Source organism: Leptosomus discolor, chromosome 1, assembly GCF_034619465.1.
Source record: "Leptosomus discolor isolate bLepDis1 chromosome 1, bLepDis1.hap2, whole genome shotgun sequence".
NCBI lineage: Eukaryota > Metazoa > Chordata > Aves > Leptosomiformes > Leptosomidae > Leptosomus > Leptosomus discolor.
The window spans coordinates 77,435,482-77,442,515 of NC_141391.1; positions in this window are offsets into that span (position 1 = coordinate 77,435,482).

The following is a 7,034-nucleotide window of genomic DNA, read 5'->3' on the forward strand; positions in this document are numbered from 1 at the left end:
TTAGAAGACACTGAATTTGTGACCTCGTGTTGTTTGATTCTGAGCTGAGCCTTTTCCTTCTTTTTATGTGTCAGATTGTGGGGTGTGATTCTCTTTTCCCCCCTCTGCACAGCTTTCTGCAAAGGTTCTTCTGGGGCTTTCTCTTTCACTGCCAGGACAAGACAAACTGTTTAAAGGCTTTGAAGTAATGGCCAAATGACCTTGGTTCAAAGGCTTTAAAATAGACTCCTTTCAAATTTATCCCATGTCTGGTTGAACTGTCCCAACAGTCTCATTTTTATAAATTATATTGGTTTCACATTTTGTTTTCCAGAAATGATAATATTTATCAGCTTAGTTAATATCCATAGTTCTTACACTTCAAGCGTCAATGGGAAAATTTAAATTTCTATACTTAGAAAATTGGCATCCAAATGGTTCTAAACACTTGTTTACAAGCACCAATGCTGATGCAGCATTGCTAACTACAGACACTCAGTTTCATGCATTTGAATTTGTGCCTTTCCTGCATCCTAAGTAGGCGTAGGAAAGATACTGGAGGACGCATCAGCCATCTCTCACGTATACATACTATGTGCCTCCAAAACAGTTGAGATAAAAGGGAGTTGGAAATATGCAAACTGAATTGTATAATGGGTTATCACTAATTGCCTGTGCTTCACAGTAGAGATTCAAATCACAGGCTGGAACTCAAGGCTGAGCTTCCTCAGAAGCTGCCTGCAAAAAAGCGGGTAATCTATAGAAAACAGTTACTGCGCTGACTGACACTGCCCCTGTCAAGCCATTTCCTTAGTGAAAGGTGATGGGAGTCTGGTCAGAGAAATTCCAGCAGCTCGAGTGGGAACAAGAGGGGCAGTGAAAGCCGCTTGCCCTGTTCCTCCAGTTTGTGAGAATTCAGGGAGGACCCCAGGTCCCCACACCTTAGTGCAGCTCCTTGCTCAGCCTCCAGCAACTGGGGCAGCAGCAAGTGCCTGCCTGATTCAGCCACCAGCAGTTTGGAGGATGCCTTTTTGGGGACCTCTTTAGGATTACTTTGCCACTTAAGCTATGCTACAAGCAAACTGTCCACTTTGCTATCTGAATTGAATTCGGCTTAAAGCAAAACTCCTCCCTCCCCCGTTATTTAACCCCCTCAAAGTAATTTAGATTTTCTCTCTTTCTTCATCCATTTTAATAATCCAGGGGGATACAGCTTGCATATGTTTCATATTTTACTGTTTTCTTTTATTGATTGAAATTTTGTAATCTGTCTTTACTTTTCTATCAAAATACTCACAAGACACTGAAAACCCAATTCAAGCTAGTTTGCAAAAGAGAAAATATTAATAATTTTAGATATGCTCAGATACACATTTCACAGAAGCAGTACCCGTTTGTGGCATCAGTTTGGGAACACTCAGTGAAAGGTCTTGTAGGTAATTCCATTCAATTTAGTACTGTTCAGCCTGAGAAAATGTCTTCTAAAAATTCCTATTTTATAGACTTGATATAGATACAGTAAAAGCCAGGCTCACAATAACAAGTTGTCTGCAGCTGACTGTTCTCGCTTTGTACACAGGCATGTATGAGAATAATGTTGTTGTAAAGGGAAATGCCTTTTAAAAACTTCCTTGAAATATTTTTAACTACACAAGCAAAAATAAATTTTCCAAATGCCCGTTAACATTTTCCTGTGCATTTCCCAACATAGTAAGGGAGGAATACAGTACCTGTTCAAGTTACACTCAAAGCAGGCAGCTGATAGATTGGAGCGTGAGCTTATTTTCAGTCGACTTAAAACCATTCCAAATTTTTCAGCACAACTACTGCAGGTACAGCGCAGCGTCTAGCATCTGTTTCTGAAGGCAGCCCTTAAATCTGCTCTAGCTGCTCATGCGCGCTTCGCTACAGGAAAGCTGTGTTATACCAGAGCAAGCAGCTGGACAGTCTGACTTATCCTGGAGTCCCTTAAGTTGCACGTCCCACTGCCTTAGCACAACGATGACATTCATACACGCGTAAGAGTCTGGTTGGGGAACACCAGAAATGTAGCTAAAATGCTTTCTGCCCAAGCAGTGGTTTCTCAAGGGAGGGGGAGGACCTCCTTCAAGTCTGAGACGCTCCAATGAAAGGCACTATAAATAGCGGTTCCTCATAAACCTCTCATTTCCACCAAGGAAGACAGAAAATTGCTGTACTTACGAAGCAGTAATTATTTGTCTGTAGAAATAGAAATTGAGCGACTATCTTCACTGTATGGCAGCCCCAAGTGCCTGCAGCAATGACGAGGTCATCTCTGCACACGCAGTGAGAAACAGTTTTAGGGTGTGGGAAGGAAATGCCGGCAAGAGACCTGAATTTGCTTTTGCAGAAAATGAGTCATTTGGCTTCACTTCTGAGTGCTGCCTGTTTCCAAGTCACCACTCAAAGGGACAAATTAAGGTTACATGCTGGCTAATGCTTGCTTTCTTGATTTTTCTTGTTTGAGTCCTGTTGTGCTGAGTGTTTTGGGACAGTATGAGATACTATCAAGCAGCAATCTTGCTTTACTGACAGAGAGTTTGCTGTGTTTTCATATCTTAAAAGAGAAGGGAGATGATGATATGAGTTGGTGGTTCATCACCAGTTGCAGTGCTCAAGGTTGTTTGCTAGTGGAACACCTCAGAGGCAAATTACAGCACCGTAGGTGATCCCTCCCCTGCTCTCTCCCACCCCAATGTTTCCATGCTGGAGTGGTTACAGCAAACATACAGAGGAGACGTGATGTGTCTGGTTTTCCTTCTCTCAGTGCCTGCTTCCTTATCCTCACCCATGTTATAGCATCTCAGTCTACACCTTTCCAGTTCCCATTCCCCTTCACTGTGCCTTTAGCGCTTCAGAGTTCATTAAGGTATATAGGATTTCTTGGTGTCTGATGCCCTCTGCTGCTGTATAATTTCTAAAAAGAAAGAACCTTCTGAGGTGCTGGTTTTTTCTGTCCATGTTGCAATCAATCCCAGCTGGGCCCTGCCGACTGGGAGAGCCCCTCTTGCAGCTGGGGTCTCCTCCACAGCTCTCTTATTCTCCATGTATTTTTCCAGGACTCCTTCCAAATTCTATAGTATTTATTACAGAGAACCACAAGCTATAACTGCTGTGTTATTTACTCAGTTTAGAGTATAGCAGAAAATTGAACGCAGGTCTGCAGTTACACTGCAGGAACACATCTTTGTTGTTTTCTATGTAGCCGCCTTCTAACACAGAAAGAGCTAGACCAGATCACTGCTGTAAGTAGCACTCGTTGAAATCTGGCTGCTGGGAGTTACCTCCTGGGAACAGCTATGGTGTAATGAAGAAAAAGGAGAGAGGGTAGTGTTTGCGGTCTAAAGACTTTCCTCTCACAGTGACAACTGGTGCTTATTTTAATGTTTCATCTTTGAAGGAGAGAAAGGTGAATGCCCTCTCAGTGGTGCCACTTAAAGATAGCATTTTAAAAAGGTCTAGGCAAAGCTAGTTCTGTTCCCAGCCACTGCACTTACTGTCTCTGCGTGTTTTCCTGTGGGGAAATCTTTAGAAAGTCTGTATTTTTTCAGAATGTGGAATGAATGTGGAATTTTGCAGAAGCCTTGCATACTTTCATCTTTTATCCTCATTTTCATTAAACTGAGTACTGGAGGAAGTAGCACTCACTAACCCTGTTAAAGTACTTCAACACCTAAGAGCTGAAAACCAGTTAGTAGCGGTTTGATACCAGGATATGATGATTAAGAGGCTCCCTCTAGCGACTAATTTATTTTTGAACTCTTGTTATGCTTCAGAGAACATTTGAGTCACACTCTACCTTTCTAAGAGTCATTGTACAAGGATGTAAAATGATGTAACTTCTTCGAACTCTGATTTAAACTGGATTTTCAAGGCCTGAATTCCCAGGAGCAGCTGCAGAGCCTTTCCTGTTGTCCTGGAGCATGTAATCCAGGTTTGTGACAACGGTAAGGAACCTTGTCCATGCGCTCCAGGACTGCTCTGCAACATTAGTCAAAGCTCAGTAAGCGGGGGGGAGTGAGAGAGTCACTTTGAAAGTGTACTCCTGGTCTGGGGTAAAGTAGTAATTCAGGTGCTCCAATTCCTGCCTAAGGCTTGACTTAGAAGGCCGCTGCTCACATATCTCAGAGAACAATTCAGATTACTTACACACCATCTAACTGCTCAGGAAAATCTGAAAATCAACTTACGTTTCCATTTTTGATAAACTATTTGCTGTGCTGTCTGAGCACAGCAGCTTACTTTGGCCAGTATAAATGGTAGGGGCCAGGAACCCGCATGTAGGCATGATCTAACTCTTCAGCAGAGTGAGATGGGAATTCAGCTTAAAAATGGAAACCTTTTTTTCTGAATCTTGCTCCTACGATTTTTGATGTAAGGTGTATAAAGAGCCTTGACAACAGGAACGGTGGCTCTTGATTTCCCTTTCAGGAATCCCACCTTTTACAAGAAAGATGGATGTTAGCTCTCTTCAGAGTAGCTTATAGCTTGTTATAAGGTAGTTAAAAGCAAAAAGGGCATGACCACTCTGTCCAGCTCAGGAAAATCTGCTGTTGATGATCTTCAATGGAAAAGAAATGGTTTTCTCCTTCTTGTGGTTGCCTGCACAAGAGGGTGGTTAATTCAGAGACTCCTGAAGCCCTTCTGCTGCCCTTGGTCATGCACTTTTTTTTTTTGTCATGGGTTTACAACTGCTTTTTTTTTTTTTGGCTTCTTCCCACTGAGGAGCGCACAGCCCTTGTGTTGTCCCACAGAGCTGGCCACTTCTCTGTATGCTGCTCTAAGAAGGGCATCTGCCTCCTCTAAGCGCCATATCATCACTCTCACTGTTGACCTGTCCAGGCAATGCAGGGCATGTATGCATCCATGGCAGTCTGCACGGATACTGCTTTTAAGTAACAGTCACATTTAAGTTAAGTGGTTAGTAACAGGCAGCTGGTCTATTGTCCTCTCTTCCTTTCACTGCAGTGAAGATAGTGATAGCTTAACGTGTGCGAATACACATGTACATATTAGAATTTATAAAGCTTATTTCAAATATTTCTGGGTTTTAGGTTTTTTTTTCCTCATGGGAAAGAAGTGCTAAACAGTTTTAGAACAGTTTTTAGGCAATTGAGGCTGCTAGACTAAAATTTACACTGAAAATATTAAAAACCGAAACAAAACAAAAGTGTTTCACAAGTAGTAAGATCAATACAGAGTGGAGACATCTGAAAAAAAAACCCATGGATTTTTTCTGACAAGCTGTCAAATATACACAATGGATTTTTATTTTGATAGTTGGTGGAAGCAAGGACATATCTAGCATGTTCTTAAAACCCCTGCCCTTTAAAACTGCTTAAATCTGTAAGAGGCTGGGATAAAGCACGATAGTGCATGAGGATCTGAAGATATTACCTGATCCCATGTTCTGCTGCTTTATGAATTTTCCAGCACTGCAGCTGTTCTTGCAGATATCAAGAGCTATAGTCTCAGTGGGGCGCTATTCCAACTACGGGGGATGGTTGCAAATCTACAGTATTTTGTTTCAGACTCTTTTCTGACGCTGAGACTGAATACATTCACAGAGGCAGAGACTATCTAGAAAAATTAGTATGAGAATTTTGGAAAATAATTTTACTATCATGATAATTTATAAGATAACATAGTGAAAACCCACAAGCCACTAGTGTCACTAAATAAAGACCAGGTAAGGCACTCACAGGGTGTCACAGATTTTCAATATTTATAAACTTGAATAGTATGAAATCAGGAATGCCTTTATGCTAATATACTTTATCAAAGATTTTCAAGATGAAGCATAGGAGGCTTTCGTTTCTATTGCTTATTAATAAATAATTAACAATAATGGGTATTAATTCTTGGACATTATATAAACTTCTAGCAAAATAAACAGCCCACCAACTTTAAATATTTTACGTTCAGGTCAATTTTTCTGTCTATTGGAAAGTGGTCCTTTAAACCCATGATAGAGGCAATCTATAATTCAGCATCCCCAGAAGTGCAGAATCTTAAAAGCTAAAAGGTCTTAAGACTCCTTAAAATGCTGGGAGCCATACCATAGAGCAAGTGTTACGTACAGATTGCATGTGCCTTGCAGGGGACAGAACTACACTCATGTTTGTCTGCAAACAGACTCAATGGCAAAGTCAAAAAGAAATCCTGGAGTACATTTTGGTAATGATTACTATTCCAGATTTATAGACATATTGCTCCTTGTTACTACAGTTCACAAGCCAGCTTAAAACTATCTTCAGTATTTTTCTGGCCACTGCCACAAGCTGCAGTTTCTGAGTGTAGCATTTCAAAAGGCATGACACATTTTGATTTCAAGCCTACAAATTGTAGTCATCACCACTGAAAAAACAATGGAGAGAAAAAAGAACACTGACCTGTAAATACAGAGCACTAAAAATAGTTCCTGTTAAATCAAAGTCCTTTTAAATAGTATTTTTGCATTACAAGCTTGCAGAAGAGCACTTGTCTTTCAGAACGGAGGTTTGACTTCAGAGTAGGTCTTGTTGCCTATTTAAAATCACAAGTCACATAAATCATCCATTGCAATTGCAACAGTTGAACACCCAAATGGCTCCAGCACTGAAGAAAGGAGATGTGCAGGTTCATCACAGTGATATTGTTTGCACTCTCGGGGAATGCAACTTTGCTCCAGAAATCAATGGTGGGAACATTCCTAATGAAACCACAAAGAAACAGCTTTGCTGTGATGGTCTAGAGAACAAAAAGAAGGATTAAGAGGCCTGAAATGTTTTCATATCAATGGTACTCTTAAGCCAAGGTTGTAATACAGACTTCTGCTGGCATAGCTATGTTGGTCAAGGGTGTGAAATGCATTTTTTGCCAGTGTATTGTGGGAAAGAAATGGCTAAAACAAACTAAAATGCTGGAAGTGATTTTTTTGGTACGAAATGCATCTTCAGCAGAACTGATTTTCTGATACCATATTCCACCGTGCCATTTAAGTGCTCCAAAAATGGATGTGGTCTCATGCTTTTCACTTATGAATGTGCTGTATC